Raw genomic sequence first — 19,615 nt, forward strand, 5'->3', positions numbered from 1 at the left:
TGTCTCAAAAAAAAGAAAAAAAAATTAGACAGTTGTGGTAGCCCATGCCTGTATTCTCAGCTACTTGGGGGAGCTGAGTTGGGAGGATCACTTGAGACCGGGAAGTCAAGGCTACAGTGAGCCGTGGTCATGCCACTGCACTCCAGCCTGGGTGACAAAGCGAGATCCCTTCTCTACAAAGAAAGAAAAATAAAGAAGTCATCCACCATGGGCACTGAGTCTGATAACTACATACTTTCCTCAGCATAAATCTCCCAGTAGAGTTGCTTTTAGAAAATAGAAGTCATCCCAGCACAGTGGCTCATGCTGTAATCCCAGCACTTTGGGAAGTCAAGGTGGGAGAATTGCTTGAGCCCTGGAGTTGGAGACCATCCTGGGCAGTGTAGTGAGACCCCATCTCTATACACAATTTTAAAAAGTAGCTGGGCATGGTGGCATGCACGTGTGGTCCCAACTACTTGGGAGGCTGAGGTGGGAGGATGGATGGAGCCCAGATGGTGGAGGCTGCAATGAGTCATGATCACACCACTGCACTCCAGCCCCAGCAGCGGAGTGAGACTCTGTCTCAAAAAAAAAAAAAAAAAAAAGCAAAAAGAAAGAAAATAGAAGTCAAGAATGGAGGCCCAAATGACTGTTCAGAGTTTCTTTGGTCTGCAGTTATTTTTGTATTGTTTCACAGCCTTTCTCAAAAAACAAACAAAAAATCCCAACAAACAAACAAAAAAACCACCACCACCACCACCACAACAACAAAAAAACAGGTTTTAAGTGACCTAATAGGTGTTCTGTGTCTCTGGTTCTCTTTCAGAGACCAAAAGACTGGGAGCCTGGCTTCTAGTTTTCAAAAGAGCTAAGTGACTGACCTAGGCCGATGACTCGCAATCCTCGTTTTACAATTGAACCACCTGAGGAGCTTTTTCAAAATACACATGTCTGGTTTCCAGACCCAGAGATTCTGATTGGGTAAGTCTTGCCTCAGAGATGGGAATGTGTTCTTTTTAAAAGCTCCACAGATAATTCTAGGAGGCAATGCCAGTTAAAAGCCCCCAAACCAGACCCCATTCAGCAGATGCTAGTGTAGGTTAATACTGTGTGAGAACGCTAGAAAAAATTATATTTGTACTTTATATAAGCATATACAGAAAGTATGGTAGAATGAAAAATATGGTTATAGTAATGCCAAATTGCCTTCCAATTAATTTCTTATCAAGATATTAATTAATTGAATTAATTTCTGGTCGGGATATACTATCACTGCTATTATTTTTCTATTCTAAAACTGGAAAATAAGATACTCTATTACTATGTTTCAATAATAAAAATAATATTGATTGGGTACCACTATGTGTAGAGACTGCTAAGTATGTTACATAGAATTATCTTACTCTGTTTTCTTGTTTATTTTATTTTATTTTTTGAGACGGAGTCTTTCTCTGTCCCCCAGGCTGGAATGCAGTGGCAGGATCTCGGCTCACTGCAAGCTCCGCCTTTGGGGTTCACGCCATTCTCCTGCCTCAGCCTCCCGAGTAGCTGGGACTACAGGCGCCCGCCAACACGCCCGGCTAATTTTTTGTATTTTTTTTTAGTAGAGACGGGGTTTCACCGTGTTAGCCAGGATGGTCTCGATCTCCTGACCTCGTGATCCGCCCACCTCGGCCTCCCAAAGTGCTGGGATTACAGGCTTGAGCCACCACGCCCGGCCTCTTGTTTATTTTTTTTGAGATAGAATCTTACTTTGTCGCCCAGGCTGGAGTGCAGTGGCACAATCTTGGCTCACTGCAATCTCTGCCTCCCAGGTTCAAGCAATTCTCCCTCCTCAGCCTCCTGAGTAGCTGGGATTACAGGAGCCTACCACTGCGCCCAGCTAATTTTTGTATTTTTAGTAGAGACGGGGTTTCACCATGTTGGCGATGCTAGTCTCGAACTTCTGACCTCTCAGGTTATCTGCCTGCCTTGGCCTCTCAAAGTGCTGGGATTATAGGCATGAGCCACTGTGCCCGGCCACAAGCTAGACTTTCTATGAAGAGGAGCAGAAAGTAACTTTATTATTTCTTTCTCACCCCTCTCCAAGTAAATTTGCTTTGTGGATTGTTCCCCACCTTCCACCATATCTCTGGATGGAATTTCAAGCAGATCATAGGATTTCCAGTCACCATCTGATATTATCCATTCTAGCCCATTCTATTTGTTAAAATTATAAACTTTCTTCTGATTCAAAATGTCTGTTCTCCTCCAGCTGGGGCTCAGGAGCCTGCAGTGGGGAGAAGGTTGCAGTTCACTTCACCTTCTCCTCTATTCACTAGTAATCGCTGCTTGTGGTCCCTTGGGATGATGGGAATAGTTAGGGAGAACAAGGATCATCCTTAAACAGCGGCTGCTGGCCGGGTGCAGTGACTCACACCTATATCCCCAGCACTTTAGGAGGCCTAGGCAGGTGGATCATTTGAGGCAAGGAGTTTGAGACCATCCTGGCCAACATGACAAAACCCCATCTCTACTAAAAATATAAAAAATACTAAAAAAGTCAGCCATGGTGGTGCGTGCCTGCAGTCACAGCTGCTCAGGAGACTGAGGCATGAAAATCACTTGAACCTGGGAGGAAGAGGCTACAGTGAGCCAAGATCACGCCACTGCACTCCAGCCTGGGTGACAGAGCAAGACCCTGTCTCAAAAAAAAAAAAAATTAAAAAAACAATAAACAGCTGCTGCCTTGTGATCAGGCAGCTGGGTGCTGTGTGTACTGTGTATCCAGTATTGGCTCTTTCTCTCTAGAGGGAATGTAGTAGATTTTGAGACACTGTTCATCACCTGGGATCTCCCTTCTGCAGTTTCCTTGATGGTTGTTCAGATACCTCCTCCAGAGTGCCACTTGCAGTTTCACCCTCAGAATCTGTGTTCTGGGAAGAATTACCCTTTTATTGAGATCACTTCCGTCCTTCAGGTGGGCCTGTGGTACAGGGTCCCTTTTAAACCTACTCATGTCCAGTGCCTTCTCCAGGATCTATATGGCTCACAGTATAAACAACTTCCGTATCCCTCCAGTGGGATAATCTGCAAGTGCATGCGGTTCGCAGTGTGGCCGTGCTTCCTTCTCTCCCAGCAAGCAGGCCAAACCAGTGTTTACTCTTTGGAATCAGATGTTAAACCGTTCCCCAAATTCCAGGGGACTCATATCAAGCTCTACAAATGGTCCTGTTGAAGCCATTCTCTGGGCTTGACTTGTAGGAAACGCCACAGCTCACTAGGACCTCTTTCCAATGGCCTCTGCAGCATCCTAGTGGAATCTCGGATTGGAAGTGTCCAGCCCAGCCCCTCAACTTGGAATGTAGGAGTGCCTGACACCTATTTTGTTGTTGGTGTTTGGAGTATCTGATGAAAACCAAAATACTCAAATTTAATATACAATTTTTTCTGAAGGGCAGAGGGAGAACAGGCATAGAGGTTAGGTCACCATTATTATGTTCTTGAGGTCATTTAATTTTTTTTTTTTTTGAGACGGAGTCTCGCTCTGTCGCCCATGCTGGAGTGCAGGGGCGCAATCTCGGCTCACTGCAAGCTCCGCCTCCTGGGTTCAGGCCATTTTCTCCTGCCTCAGCCTCCCGAGTAGCTGGGACTACAGGCGCCCGTCCGTCGCCCGGCTAATTTTTTTGTATTTTTAGTAGAGACGGGGTTTCACTGTGTTAGCCAGAATAGTCTTGATCTCCTGACCTCATGATGTGCCCGCCTCAGCCTCCCAAAGTGCTGGGATTACAGGCGTGAGCCACTGTGCCCAGCCTTTGAAATCATTTCTTTATGGTCTAACATGTTAGAATGTATCATTAGTCACTATAAATCAGAATAAATACTCCTTTTGAATTACGAGATGATGACTGGGTGTGGTGGCTCATGCCTGTAATATCAGCACTCTGGGAGGCTGAGGCAGGCTGATCACCTGAGGTCAGGAGTTCGAGACCAGCGTGGCCAACATGGTGAAACCCCGTCTCTACTAAAAATTCAAAAAAAAAAAAATTATCTAGGTGTGGTGGCGCATGTGTATGATCCCAGCTACTTGGGAGGCTGAGGCAGGAGAATTGCTTGAACCCAGGAGGCGGAGGTTGCAGTGAGCCACGATCGCACCACTGCATTCCAGCCTGGGCAACAGAGGAAGACTCCGTCTCAAAAAAAAAAAAAAAAAAAAGAATTATGAGATGAATGAATAAATTTAGATGAATGAAGACATGTAAATATTTACAGCCTGCCAAATAACTACATGTAACATTTGGGTGAATTTCTTTATTTTTCATGAATGTGTTAATTTTTTAATTCAATAAGCAACATGCACAAAACAATATTCTAGACTCTTCTGGACCCCAGACACATACAGAAACAATGTTGGAGGAAAAAACAGGTAGCAGGAAATCAATATTTAGCAAACACCTCCTCCTCTGTGTTAGGCTCTAAATAAGAATTTCAATGCATAGTCAAGCTATTCATATGAAGTCTCTTAAATCTTATGTTTTAAAAAATACAGTAAATATTTTTTTGGTGAATTCCTTTTCACTAGAGATAAGATTGGACTACACGTTTGACTTTATAAGTGCCATAATCATAATATGAAATAATTTCCCATGTTTTTAAAATCTCTTGGTAAATAATTTTAAAGTTTGCAAAGGACTCCTGTAATTGTATATCCCATAATTATTTAACCTTCTAACAATGCACATTTACTTTTTAACCATTTTATGTATTTCTTATTTTCTTCCTTAGGCTAAATCTGTGGATGTAGAATTACTGAGTGAAAGAACAGTTATAAAGCTCTTGATACTTACTGCCAAATTGCTTTTCAGTAGGGTTTTAGCATTTTACGTTTTCACTACTATTCTATGAAAGTGCCATTTCTGGCCAGGCTCAGGACCTGTAATCCTAGCACTTTGGGAGGCCAAGGTGGGCAGATCACCTGAAGTCAGGAGTTCAAGACAAGCCTGGCCAACATTATGAAACCCCGTCTCTACTAAAAATACAAAAATTAGCCAGGCATGGTGGTGCACTCCTGTAATCCCTGCTACTTGGGAGGCTGAGGCAGGAGAACTGCTTGAACCTGGGAGGCAGAGATTGCAGTGAGCCGAGATTGCACCACTGCACTCCAGCCTGGGTGACAAAGTGAGACCCTGTCCCCCCCCCAAAAAAAAGAAAACAAAAGTGCCATTTTTGATAATGGGGGGCAAAAACCCTTTGCTATTTTGGTAGATTAAAAAGGGTATCTAGCCATTTTAACTTGTATTTATTTGATTACGAAGTGAGGTTCAACTCTTCTTTGAAAGGTGCTTGTAGTTCTTGTTACATAATAATATTTTAACAAGAAAAATAGAACGGTTTTTCCTTAGGGATAAATAAATAAAATAGTATCTCTTTGAGGCCAACATTCATGTTCATTTTTACCTTTTTACAATCTGGAGTTTTCCATTCAGAATATATGGCTTATTCTCTTAGTTCAGAAATTAGATTCTTGCTGCTTGCCTACCCCAGTTGGCTCTGCAGCCCTGAGAAAGGTTTTTCAGTTCTTGCAAACATTTGTATGTAGAGTAGATTTTATTACCATGTAGAAACAGAATAGAAGTTCTTGACAAGTGGAAGTACTCGGTGATAGGGCGGCCTTGAGTGACCAAAACAGGTAAATTGTGAAATTTTTCAAGTATCAGAAGTAACATTTTTTCCTAAGGCAGGAAACTGTATACTCACAAAGAGATTTTTACATCTGCCTGGGTCTTGGTAGAATCATTAAGGGAAATGTGAATTAAATTAAGAAAACTTTCTTAAAAGACTTTTGTCTTTTAAATAGGCAAAATGAGCTAAGAATACAGATAAAGGTGTGTGAATGAGAACAAGTTATGATGACCCCAGGAAAACCCTTCTCCGTGTTACCCAGCCACCAGCTCTGACCCCTCTGAAGGAGCAGGAAACAAGCACTGCTGTTCAGTGAGCCTGCTCTTCCGAGATGCCAACTCATCTTTATTTTTCTTTCTAAGCATCTTACACATTTACAGGAGCATATAAGTTTATTTTCCAAAACAAAATATTTTTGTTGTTTTGCCCATTTCAAAACAAACGTGTTTATTTTTAAGGTAATAATACTGTTAAAAACAGCTTATAAAATTGAAAGTTGCTGGGAATGGTGGCTCATGCCTGTAATCCAATTATATATATACATATAGATATAATCTCTTCTAAAATGATGCCTATTTTAAATTGTATTTTATTTTATTTTTTAGGAGATGGGTCTTGCTATGTTGCCCAGGCTGGCCTTGAGCACCTGTGCTCAAGAGATCCTCCTGCCTCAGCCTCCCAAGTAGCTGGGACTACAGGTGTGCCACTGCACTGGACTAACATATGCCTATTTGTCTATGCTTATACATATAAACTTACTCATCCGTTAATATTAGTGCATAGAATTCTATTATATAGATGTGCCTTAATGTATTTAAGAAATCCTCCTTCTGATGGACTTTTAAGTCTCTACTTTTTTACTATTACAAGCAATACAGCAATGAACATGAATTTCATATATTTGTCCCACTTTGGTATTTGTTCCCTTGGAAAAAATTCCAAGATCTGGAATTTGAAGATTAAAGAATGAATACTTTTGTCTGGGCATTGTGGCTCACGCCTGTAATTCCAGCACTTTGGGAGGCTGAGGCTGGTGTTTCACCTGAGGTCAGGAATTTAAGACTAGCCTGGCCAACATGGTGAAACCCTGTCTCCACTAAAAATACACACACACACACACACACACACACACACACACACAGAAATTAGCTGGGCATTGTAGCAGGCACCTGTAATTCCAGCTACTAAGGAGGCTGAGGCAAGAGAATCTCTTGAATCCAGGAGCAGAGGTTGCAGTGAACCAAGATCACACCACTGCACTTTAGCCTGGGCGACAGAGCAAGACTCCATCTAAAAAAAAAAAAAAGAATGACCTTTTAATTATGATATGTATTGCCATATTGCCTTCAACACTGTGGGACTAATTTATGCTTCTAACCAAAGTATATGATAATACCCATTTCCCCACAATCTTACCAACGTTCTAATGGGCTGTCTGTCCTTTGCTTACCTTTTCATAGGCACTCCTTGTTTTTTCTGATCTTCAGTACCTTGTCATTTAGATGTTTTGCAAATATCCTTTCTCATGGTCTTTTTATTCTGTTGGGCCTTTTGATAAACAGAAGTTTATGAATTTAGTCAATTTATTCATTTATTTGTATTAAAGTTATATTCTTTTACAGTATCTTCTAACAGTTTTAGAATTTTTTTTTCTGACATTTAAGTTTTCATTCTACCTAGAGCTTTTTTTTGTAAGAGAGAGGTTTCCAACTTTACCTTTTCCATCTGGATGCCCAGTTATCCCAGAGCTATTTATTGAGACATTCAGTCTTCATTGATGTGCCCTGTCTTTACTTAGATGTATGAATCTGTTTCTCAACACTCTATTCTGTTCCATCGGCCTGTTTGTCTTTGGGCTAACACAACACTCTTAATAGCAGCAGCTTTATAATCATTGTTACCTGATAAAGCATGTCCTCTCATCTTGTGCAACAGGATTGTCTTTTCCTACACCTTTACATATTCTATGTATTGTACTTTGTTCAAAAACAAAAAATAAAGCTGTTGAGATTTTTATTGGATTGACCATGTGAACTAATCTGGAGAACATTGACATATTTCCATTACATTTTTTTCTTTTTTTCTCCTTAAGGTCAGGAAAGCATCATATATTTCTATTATTGAGTCTTCTAAACTATGAAATGATCTGTCTCCATTTATTTAGATCTCCTTTAATATATCTATAATTTTTAAGAGGTTTTACACATTGTTGTTAGATTAATTTCCAGCTGCTTCTACTTTGAGATGCTATTATAAATGACTTTTTTTAAAAAGAAGGGGTCTCACTATGTTGCCTAGGCTGGTGTCAAAATCCTGGGCTCAAGTGATTCGCCTGTGTCAGTCTTCCAAAGTGCTGGAATTACAGACCTGAGCCACTGCACCAACTTTTTTTTTTTTTTCGAGATGGAGTCTAGCTCTGTCGCCCAGGCTGGAGTTCAGTGGCATGATCTCGGCTCACGTTTTTTCATTTTCTAATTGTTTGATGGTAGCTTTTATGAATATAGTCCATTTTTTATATTGACCTTATACCCAGCAACCTTGCTAAATAAATTTATTAATTCTAATAGTTTGTAGATTATTTTCAGTTTTTCACGTATAAAACTGTCCAGAAATACAGTTTTATTTCTTTCTTTCAATTGTGTATAACTTTTATTTATGTTTCTTCCCTTATTCTATTGCCTAGAACTTTCAGCAGTGCTGACTAGAAGTGTGCCCTGTTCTGGACCTCAAAGGAGAACTTTCAACATTTTGCATTGTGTTTATTCTAGAGTTTTGTAGATCTCCTCTATCAAAATTGGGAAGTTCCATTGTATTTCTAAGTTTGCTGAGAACTTTTATTAAAAATAGATGTTAGGTGTGGATGCAGGTGGCTCACACCTGTAATCACAGCACTTTGGGAGGCTGAGGCAGGAGAATCAGTTGAAGCCAGGAGTTCAAGACCAGCCAGGGCAACAAAGCAAGACACTGTCCCTACAAAAAAAAAAAAGAAACCTAGCCAGGCACAGTGGTGCATGCCTGTGATGATCCCAGCTACTTGGGAGGCTGAGGTGGGAGGATAACTTTAGCCTAGGAGTTTGAGGCTGCAGTGAGCTATAATTGTACCAGTACACTCCACTGTAGGTGACAGAGTGAGACCCCCATCTCTGAGGAGATGGAAAAAGAATGGATAGTGGAATTTATCAAATGCCACTTCTGCATTTATTAAGATATTCATATGATCTTTCTCCTTTAATCTGTTACTGTAGAAAATTATACTGTTTTTACATATATTGTTTTTAAAATTATAAATAAAAGTCATCCAAATGAGACTTATTTATATACAGATGAGACTGTAGCAAGCCATTCACTTCCATTGGGTCTTTTTTTTTTTGCACTTTGTTTTAGGCAATTGAATTTCAATGACAATATAAGTAGGTGTTTATCATAAGTGTATGCCAGGCTCCTTCCTGAGCACTTTGTGTGTATTATCCAGTAAATCAGCTCAACACGCAGTGAGCTAGCTACTGCCATTCCTGTTTTTCAGATGAGAAAGCTGATTCGGAGAGATACTGAGTGATTTGCCCAGATCACAGCTGGTAGGTAGCCACGCTAGGATTTAAATCTGGTCTATCTTCAAAACATTTCATCTGAAGCCATACCGGTGCTTTTTACTCCACCCACCCATCAGAATCACATGAGAAACAGTCTTCTAATACTGTGCCCCAGAGAGTAGCCAGATTGGTTCTCAGGGAATAGTGTACCATCCAAAATACATGTATTAGAAAAGAAGAAAGAAGAAAAATAAACAAACCATCCAAGATAAGAAGCCAGAGAAAAGCAACAAAATAAACCCAATGAAAGTAATGGAAGGTATAAATTTTAAAAAACGATATAAAAGACAGTAACTCCCATGAAACTGTAAGATTAACATTCTGGTGTTTAAATTTTGTTTTTTCTTTTTTAGGCATAAAGGTATCACAAGTGGTCAGGCTCAACTACTCTGGTTCCTACAGACTTTCCTCTTTGGGATAGCGTCTCTCACCATCTTGATTGCTTACCAACGGAAGCACCAAAACCAAACTTGAGGATCTCCACAAGCTTGCTCTACACTTCTACATTCATCCTCATCTTTTTTGTATGTGTTTGTGGGGCAGGTAGGTGCAGTGTTTACTCAGTGATCTTTCTACTTTCTAGAAAGTGTCTGTCCTTCAAAACTATTTAAGAGCCTTTCACTAGTCATTTTTTCTCTTATATGCTCTGGTTGAGCTTGAGTAGACCAATTATTGCTTAAGAAAGAAACCGAGAAAGATTTTAGCTTTTCAGTCCGATTTGGCAGAGGACTTCATCTACCTTTTTATGGTCTTTGGCTGTGTTGGTGCCCTCGTGTGCTCTGGGCTAAGCCACATACTAAATTGACTTTTTGGTTTGTTTACCCTTGCTCTCGCCTTCTGATGAAAACACCTTACCCTCACCACCAACATCTTTCCTCTCCTTTCCCAAAGCTCTTTCCACCTTGCTGCACTAAGATAAAGTGACACCTCCACCATATGTCAATTCCACACACATTTATTAGGTACCTGTGAAGCAGGATCTTATCCTCTTAAACTTCCACTTCTCACACTAGAGAGAAAGATGAGGAAGACAAGCAAGTGCCTGGAATGGGGCAGATCACCTGAGGTCACACAGACACAGAGGCACACTGAGAACCCAAAGGGGAGACTGCAGAGTGCCTTCCCTGATGCTGCAGCTGGAAGTCATCCTCCCCTCCACCTGGCCCCTGGGACACTCTGCTCTGTAGTGTGCAGTCTGATGGCACTGCTAGATTGCTTTTTCAGCTCAGGGCCACAGCTTAAACAGCTTTACCTTTCCCCTCAGCACCTGTCCCATACCTTGCACACAGGTACTCTATCCATGTTTATTGAACAAAGGAGGGAAACTGATTTCACTTTCACTTGTTCATTATCATTCCAATTTTTATGTGAAAATGGCACAACCCATTTGGGGTACACTCATCTCAAAAGAAAAGCCCAAGACTACCTTTGACTGGTACAACCTTTTTTGTGGGTTCCTTGGTGAGAAATCTTTATCTTTTTCATACTTTTCTATTCTCCATCACTTCTCCAAAAGTGTCTCTTTCCAGCCCTGATTTATTCAAAACACGCAAACATTCCTGTTTAGAGATTCTAGCCCATGGATTATCCAGCTAGTTAGTACCTCTCCTGTTCACTTGGTTATACTTTATTATTGCTCACAGGTTGGGGAGGCAGAATGACTGTGTCCCCTGGCAGAATGACTCTGTCACCACTAGGAGCCATTAGGGCTTCTTCCCAGGAGGACTGCCTGCTTGCTTTCTGGGGACTAGCCCTCATTTCCCTTGCATGGTAGTGTGGGACAAGTTATTTGTATTAGGCAAACATTTATAAGAAACAACCCCCTCCCCAAAATAGAGCCCCCAAGTAAAGCACAAGCCTGAAAGATTATCAACTATGAATTGTCTCTAGTGGACATACATTTCTGCAAATATATCTCAGTCTTTCCCTCTTTTGTCTAGTGATTAAGAAGTTGGTTTTTGGTAAGGAAAAGGATTTTTGACCATAGAGTTAGGCATCATGGAAATTCATACCCGATTTCTTAATACCTGGTCTTCTCCAAAGAGAAATAATGATAGTAATAGTGGTGCTGGGAACAATATGGAAGATTATTGAATGAAATGGATTAACTTGAATAAAATGCTGTGAATTATCTCTAGCTGAATGCTTTTCTTGTATTTGTCAGTTTTGACATATTGATGCACATTTCATTCTTTTTCTCAAATAGACTTTACTAGGGAACTGTTTATACACTTCAGATCTCAGTTGGTTTTTCACTGATAAAGAAATGCAAAGCGCTGAGGTTGTCAGGTGTATACGTATTATATTTGTAGACCTGTCCATGCCCCACTTACCTCCTCCACGTACAGTAAATCACTAGGGTAGACATGAGGGTCTCCTTTTCATTGTAGGATTGTCTCCTTTTTGTTTCTGTTTTTATTCAACATTTGATAAAGTCTATGCACTAAGTAAGGAGTGTTCTGGCATTTTTTTTAGTGCACAAAGTCCAGGATACATCACTTAACAACGGGGATGCATTCTGAGAAATGCATTATTAGGTGAGTGCATCACTGTGCAGATCTCATAGGGTGTACTCGCAAACCTAGATGGTGGAGCTGACTACACACCTAGGCTATATGGTACAGTCTGTTGCCCATAGGCTACAAACCTGTACAGCATATAGAGTAGTACTGAATACTGAAGGTAACTCTAACACAATGGTAAATATTTGTGCACCTAGCTTTTCTTTAGGATGGGATTTTTTAAAAAAATAGCCAAACAGGCCGGGCACAGTGGGTCATGCCTGTAATCCCAGCCCTTTGGGAGGCCGAGGTTGGCAGATCACCTGAGGTCAGGAGCTCGAGACCAGCCTGCCCAACATGGTGAGGCCCTGTCTCTACTAAAAATACAAAACAGCCGGGCATGGTTGTGGGCACCTGTAATTCTAGCTACTTGGGAGACTGAGGCAGGAGAATGGCTTGAACCCGGAAGGTGGAGCTTGCAGTGAGCCAAGATTGTGCCACTTCACTCCAGCCTGGGCAACAGAGTGAGACTCCATCTCAAAAAACAAAAGAAACAAAAAAATAGCCAAATATAGAAAAGGTACAGTAAAAAGTGTGGTGTTCTAATCCTATGGAACCAGTGTCATATGTGCTGTGTGTCATTGATCAAAACGTCAATATGCAGGCAGCCTGTATAAAATCCTATCATCTTATTTGGGGTATTATCATGGCTTAGATGCAAAGGGGGATCTAGTGAGCAAATGGTGCAGATCATTCCTTTCATAGAACCATAAACATCTCAGTGAGGTGAAGTAACTTGCCCAGTATCACACAGAGAGGCATGATTCTGGGCCTCATGTTGCCCACCTCCCCCATCATCCAGGAGTTTAGTAGTAAGTCTGTGAAGCAACACATTTAAAAATGGAGACATCTTGGCTTTGTGTGGTAGTCATGGTGGTGATATGGGAGAAACAGCTTTATGTTGATTTTGGATGAGAAAAGGCCAGAGGCACCTTGGTGGAAGCAACCATGGAAAAAAACCAGGCTAAACTGTTTTCTTACCCACCCCTTAGATTTCCAAAGCACATATAGTTTGGAAAAATAAAAAAGAAAGGACAAAAAACCCACAAAAAACAAAAACAAAACAAAACAAAACAATACAAAACAATGACCTCAGAACTTCATAGCAGGCCCAATTTATAAACTAACAGTGTTTCCTACTTTCAACATGTTTATGATTCCATGCAGTCTAAGCATGGTTTAAAGCTACGGTGTTAACATAAGCCTGGGTTAGGTTTAAGAGGTTATATTCCAGATGTGTAAAGAGGCTTTTTAGCAAAACAACTTGCAATCTCAGAGAGCCCTTATATCTTTACACTGAGGATCTGAGAACACGAAAGAGAAGTCAAAGAACCTGCAACTGAGGTCAGAGAGCACAGTGCAATCACATTTTTATCTTGCTACAGCCCTTTCTGGAGTCTCATTAATTAAAGCTCTTACTTTAGCAACCTGGGTTGTGAATATTTTTCCTTCCCTTTCTTGTCAGCACAGTGAAAAAAATGCTAGTAGGGTAGCTGAGTAATACACTTGAAGACCATGGAAACATTCTCTCTGTGAGGCTCTTTGTCCACAACAAATTGTGAATTATGTTTCCATTTTCATCCACACTGGACAATAGAGGTCTTTAATGTTCACATTTCTCTTCTTGGAGAGGAGATTTTTGCTCTGATTCCACAGTAAACATTTGAAAATCCTACTCAAAATACTGTATTTGCAACTTCTGCAAAGTATTTTAAGATGGCTTCTAAGCTTTTATAAAGGATTAAGTACATCAATTGCCTCATTTCTATTTGTAGTAAGTCATTATGTTGGATTCAGGGAAATACTTCTGGTATACAATGAATACTGTGCAGTTACATTGGTGTGGGAAATGGAAAAGTAATTTTTAAAAGTAAGAAAGAAACAAAAATGCTGTTCAGGGAAATATTCATGAATGAACTTTTACTTACTTTTTCCTTGTATTAATACATTGCACAGGATGAAACTGAAGAAATCTTAACATTGTTATAAATGAGAGGAATGGCATCTATAATATAAGGTAGGAAAGAGTTACCTAAATCTCAAGCACATAGGGGCCACCTCCACAACTTTAATCATGTCTACAATACATCTGAATTTATTATTTATGATTTCAAGCAATTCACTTTTTTTTTTTTTGGAGACTGAGTCTTACTCTATTTCCCAGGCTAGAGTGCAGTGGTGCGATCTTGGCTCACTGCAATCTCCACCTCCCAGGTCCAAGCGATTCTCCTGCCTCAGCCTCCCAAGTAGCTGGGATTACAGGCACCCACCACCATGCCTGGATAATTTTTGTATTTTTAGTAGAGACGGGTTTTCACCATGTTGGCTAAGCTGGTCTCAAACTCCTGACCTCAAATGATCTGCCAGCCACAGCCTCCCAAAGTGCTGGGATTACAGGCATGAGCCACTGCACCTGGTGAGAAATTCACTTTAAAAAAATTTTTCCTAAATAACTATGAAATTCCAGACTTGGTTAGTTCATTAGATTTTTTCTAACACATATGAAAAGAAAGGATAATTATTACCTAAAATCACCATGCATACTGGTGATACATTTGACACACTTAAAAATCAGAAAGTATTACCCTACTAGTTGAGATTGAAGATGGGATTTAACCTGGCTCTAGCTACAGGATTTTAGACAAGTTTGTCACCTTTCCGGACCTTGGTTTCATCACTAAAAGAATTGAAATACCACCCCAAACCTGTTAGAACTAACAGACAAATTCAGTAAAATTGCAAGATGCAAAGTCAAAATGCAAAAATCAGTAGCATTTTCATACACTAACAACAAGCTATCAAACAAACAAACAAAAAGCAGGCAAGCAATCCCATTTATAGTAGTTAAAAAGAAGTTAAATACCTAGGAGTACATTTAACCAAGGAAGTGAAAGATCTCTACACTGAAAATTCTAAAACATTGATGAAAGGAACTGAAGATACAAATAAATGGAAAGTCATACCATGTTCATGTATTGAAAGATTTAACATTGTTTAAACATCCATACTACCCAAAGCAATCTACAGATTCAACGCCATCCCCATCATAATTCCACTGATAGAGCAGGATGCGGTGGCTCACGCCTGTTATCCCAGCATTTTTGGAGGCCAAGGCGGGTGGATCACCCGAGGTCGGGAGTTCGGGACCAGCCTGACCGACATGGAGAAACCCCGTCTCTACTAAAAATGCAAAATTAGCCAAGCGCGGTGGCCCACGCCTGTAATCCCAGCTACTCAGGAGGCTGAGGCAGGAGAATCGCTTGAACCAGGAGGCAGAGGTTGCGGTGAGCCAAGATGGCACCATTGCACTCCAGCCTGGGCAACAAGAGCGAAACTCCATCTCAAAATAATAATAATAATTCCAACAATATTTTTTCTCAGAAATTAAAAAAAGGTCCTAAAATTTGTACGGCACTTTGAGGGGCCGGGGCAGGTGGATCACTTGAGGTCAGGAGTTTGAGACCAACCTGGCCAACATGGTGAAACTCTGTCTCTACTAAAAATACAAAAGTTAGCCAGGCATGGTGGTGCCTGCTTGTAATCCCAGCTCCTTGGGAGGCTGAGGCAGGAGAATCGCTTGAATCCTGGAGGTGGAGGGAGAGAAAGAAAAGAAAAAGAAGAGAAGAGAAGAGAAAAGAAGAGAAGAGAGGAGGGAAGGAGGGAGGGTGGAAGGAGGGAAGGAAAGAAGGAGAAAGAAAAAAGAAAGAAGAAAGAAAGAAAAGAAAGAAAGAGAAAGAGACAGAGAAAGAGAAAGAGAAAGGAAGGAAGAAGGAAGGAAGGAAAGAAGGAAGGAAGGTTGGGACGGAAAATAAAGCAAAGAAAGAAACTTTGTAAACTATAACACGTAAAGCACAAGTACAGTTTTCCTGGAAGGTTTGTGATTGCCCACATTGCAGCCTGTGCTCCTCAAACTTGACCACACGGATGGATAGACCACTTTGAGTAGCAAAATAGAGAAAATTTAGAACTAGAAATCACATGGTTCAGCCTTGATTTCTGAGGCTTAGGGTTGGTTTCTATATGTACCAACACCATCAATAAGAAAAACTGCTAGGCACTGTTCCTGGGAGGTTAGTAGTTAACGTAAATAGTATTTGGAGTCATAACACAATCTGGCAAAGAGCATTGTTCCAGGGCTGAAAATGCTGATGGAATTAGCCAACTGACCTATCCACATACTCCTCCCCGCTGGAGAAGAAAAATTAGGCATTAGGTCTTTTGGAAGTAAAAAGAACTCAATACTTTTCAAATATTTATTTTGTTCTGGAAACTGATATAAAATATCCAAAATCCACAACTGCTCTTTGAGGTGACCATTATCCCCATTTATAGTTGAAGATACTGTAAAATATTATAATGATGAAGATGCTGGTTGGGCACGGTGGCTCACACCTGTAATCCCAGCACTTCAGGAAGCTGAGGCTGGAGGATGGCTTGAGCCCAGGAGTTCAAGAACAGCCTGGGGCAACATGGCCAGATCCAGTCTCTACAAAAAATTAGCCAGGCGTGGTGGCACATGCCTGTGATCCCCGCTACTGGGGAGGCTGAAGTGGATCACCTGAGCGCAGAGATGTCCAGGCTGCAGTGAGCCGTGATCATGCCACTGTTCTCTAGCATGGGCCACAGAGTACCATCCTATCTCAAAAAAAAAAAAAAAAGGAAAAGAAAAAGACAATAACACACCACCTCATTCATTCATTCTATATAAATACATAAATAAGATACTACATGGCAGAGAATCCCTGCCAAGATCTTCAAAATCAACCCTAAACAAATAGTGGAAGGACAAGAGAGAGACACATGGATTTCTAACACTAAGCCGGGAAATTAGGGAATTTCTCACTACTCCCTCCTGAAGACTACTGAAATTAGTGTGGGGATGTAGCCTGGGCATCATGAAGAACTGGTTGGGCAGCCTTTACATTCTGCTCTTGTTCCCTCAAGTTGCCTTGAGAGAGACAATCATCAGCCTGACTCCTTCAGCATGACAGTTAACAGTGCCCGGAGCAGTGTCCACCCATATCAGCAACACAAACTCTTCGGGGGCATGGGAGAGAATTCACAAAAACAGACACAGACAGCCCTCAGGGAGTTCCTTCACCATGCTTCCAACCAAATCGCCAGGACTGTAGATTATCTTATTTCCTCCTAAGAGTTTAAAAGTGAAAACTCCAGCCAAAGGAGGGGCTAGTGGATTGGCCTCAGAAAGGGATTCACTAAAGGGTCTGTGATCCCTGGATTCTCAGTCCTCACATCGCTGGGACCAATACAGATGAGTCTGGCCTTGGCCCCTCCCGGTACGTATGACCAAATATTTTCCCAAGGGAAAATGAGCCCATGGCCAAATAACTGGACAGTTGAGGAGGAAAAGTCTACACAAGCAGCACGTACCATCTGATCACACATGTTGAAGCAGAAGGTCCCAAAATCTAAAAATGCTCCTTAAATGGGAGATAAGAGAAAATGTTAGCAATATGCAGCAAGAATAAGCACCATAAAAAAACTAAGTGAAAATATTAGGTAGGAAAAATAAAATAGTTAAAACAAAGAATTTGATAAATGGAAATTTATCAAACTTGACAAATGAAATAGAATGGATATAATTGAAGAAAGAATATATGAACACATGATTGTGGCAGTCTCACAATAAGACCAGAACATATGAAATAGAGAAGGAAAGCAAAAGCTTGGAAATGTGGATGATAAACATAAAAGTGCGAACACCTGAGCAATAAATTCAGCTGGCGTAAGAAGTAAAAATAGAGTGGAGGAAATACTTGAACAAATAATGGAGATACATTTCCAAAAAAAATGACCTTATTTGAAAGGACTTATAAAGAGCTAACAAGAGATAAGGAAAAATCAATTCCTAGGTACAACTATAAAATTTAAAAATAATAAGTAAAAAATAACAATAAATAAAAATAATGAGGAGACTGGGCACAGTGGCTTATGCCTGTAATCCCAACACTTTGGGAGGCCAAGGCGGGAGGATCACTTGAGGCCAGGAGTTCAAGACAAGCCTGAACAACATTTTGAAACTCTATCTATCTCTACAAAAAAATTTTTAAAAAATTAGTATGGTGGCACTTGCCTATAGTCCTAGCTACTGGGGAGGCTGAGGCAGGAGGATCACTTTAGCCCAGGAGGTCAAGGCTGCAGTAAGCTGTGATCATGCACCACTGCACTCCAGCCTGGGCCATAGAGTGAGACCCTCTCTCAAAATAATAATAATAATAATAATAATAATAAAGGCAAGGAGAAAGCTCTAAAAGCTTCCAGAAAGAGAACAGATCTTCTTCAAATGAATGACAGTGAGATAGACATCAAGTAGCTACATGAAATGCTAGGAGACTGTAGTATAATGGTTAACTGTAACTACACAGTAGTTATAAAGTATTAGGAGACAGTAATTTTGAAGGTAGAATTTTATTTATTTATTTATTTATTTATTTATTTATTTAGACAGAGTCTCGATCTGTTGTCCAGGCTGGAGTGCAGTGATGCAATCTTGGCTCACAGCAACCTCCACCTCCTAGGTTCCAGTGATTCTCCTGCTTCAGCCTCCTGAGTAGCTAGGATTACAAGCACCTGCCACCATGCCCAGCTAATGTTTGTATTTTTAGTGGAGAGGAGGTTTCACCATTTTGGCCAGGCTGGTCTCAAACTCCCAACCTCAGGTGATCCACCTGCCTCAGCCTCCCAAAGTGCTATGATTACTGGTGTGAGCCACTGCCCTTGTCTTGAAGGTAGAATTTTATATTCAGCCAAATTATCATACAAATGGGAGAGAGTGATGGGAAAAATCACCTGCATTCAAGGGCTCAGAGCACTTGCCACACACAGATGCACATTAAAAACACTTTCAGAAGAAAGTGTTTTTTTTGAGATGGAGTCTTGCTCTGTTGCCCAGGCTGGAGTACAGTGGTGCCATCTCGGCTCACTGCAAGCTCCACCTCCAGGGTTCATGCCACTCTCCTGCCTCAGCCTCCCAAATAGCTGGGACTACAGGCACCTGCCACCATGCCTGGCTAATTTTTTTGTATTTTTTAGTAGAGATGGGGTTTCACCGTGTTAGCCAGGATGGTCTCGATCTCCTGACCTCGTGATCCGCCTGTCTTGGCCTCCCAAAGTGCTGGGATTACAGGTGTGAGCCACCGTGCCCAGCCAATTTTTGTATTTTTAGTAGAGATGGGGTTTCAACATGTTGGCCAGGATGGTCTCGAACTCCTGACCTCAAGTGATTCACCCACCTCAGCCTCCCAAAGTGCTGAGATTATAGGCGTGAGCCACTGTGCCTGGCCTGTACTGGCTGCATTATTAAGGGAAATATAGATGCTAAAAAATGTAAGAAAGCAATTGGAATAAACATTAAGTGAGGAATTTGATGCAACTACCATAAGAATAAAAATAGAATCTATGTATAATTGTTTTTATTTAGAAAAAAATATTTTTCCTTTACTTGTTGACAATTTTTCAACAAGAGCTGAGTTGCCTACATTCCATGTTGCTCTCTTGGAGTGGGAAGAAATCTGTCTTCAAAACAGCATGAGAGCCAACTGGAATCTGCATGGTGTGTGAACAAGACAGATAACAATAGAAAAAGAAAGCCCAGGCTGGCCACTTAGCGTAGCTCATCTTGGATGCCTCCAAACACATCTTAAACGTGCTCAACTTAGCTAGAATTGCATTAAATGGCACAGGATAAGAGATGAATTCATGTTTGAGCTCTGCTTGTAATCAGAATGCTGGAAGGGACAGCAGAAATCTCCTCCCCCAACCCCCACCATGGAGGGAACTAGGGCATGTGAAGGAAGGCAA

General features: G+C 40.9%; 1 long non-coding RNA gene across 1 annotated transcript; it reads left to right on the forward strand.

Moving 5' to 3' along the window:
* Positions 1 to 808: 808 nt before the first annotated feature.
* LOC116484759 (uncharacterized) lies at positions 809 to 11,370 on the forward strand. The gene is made up of 3 exons (XR_004252660.1): positions 809 to 963; positions 9,167 to 9,218; positions 9,587 to 11,370. It is a non-coding gene; the product is annotated as an uncharacterized LOC116484759 (long non-coding RNA).
* The last annotated feature ends 8,245 nt before the right edge of the window (positions 11,371 to 19,615 follow it).

The sequence above is a fragment of the Hylobates moloch genome, unplaced genomic scaffold (genome assembly GCF_009828535.3).
Source record: "Hylobates moloch isolate HMO894 unplaced genomic scaffold, HMol_V3 SCAFFOLD_16, whole genome shotgun sequence".
In the NCBI taxonomy this organism is placed as follows: domain Eukaryota; kingdom Metazoa; phylum Chordata; class Mammalia; order Primates; family Hylobatidae; genus Hylobates; species Hylobates moloch.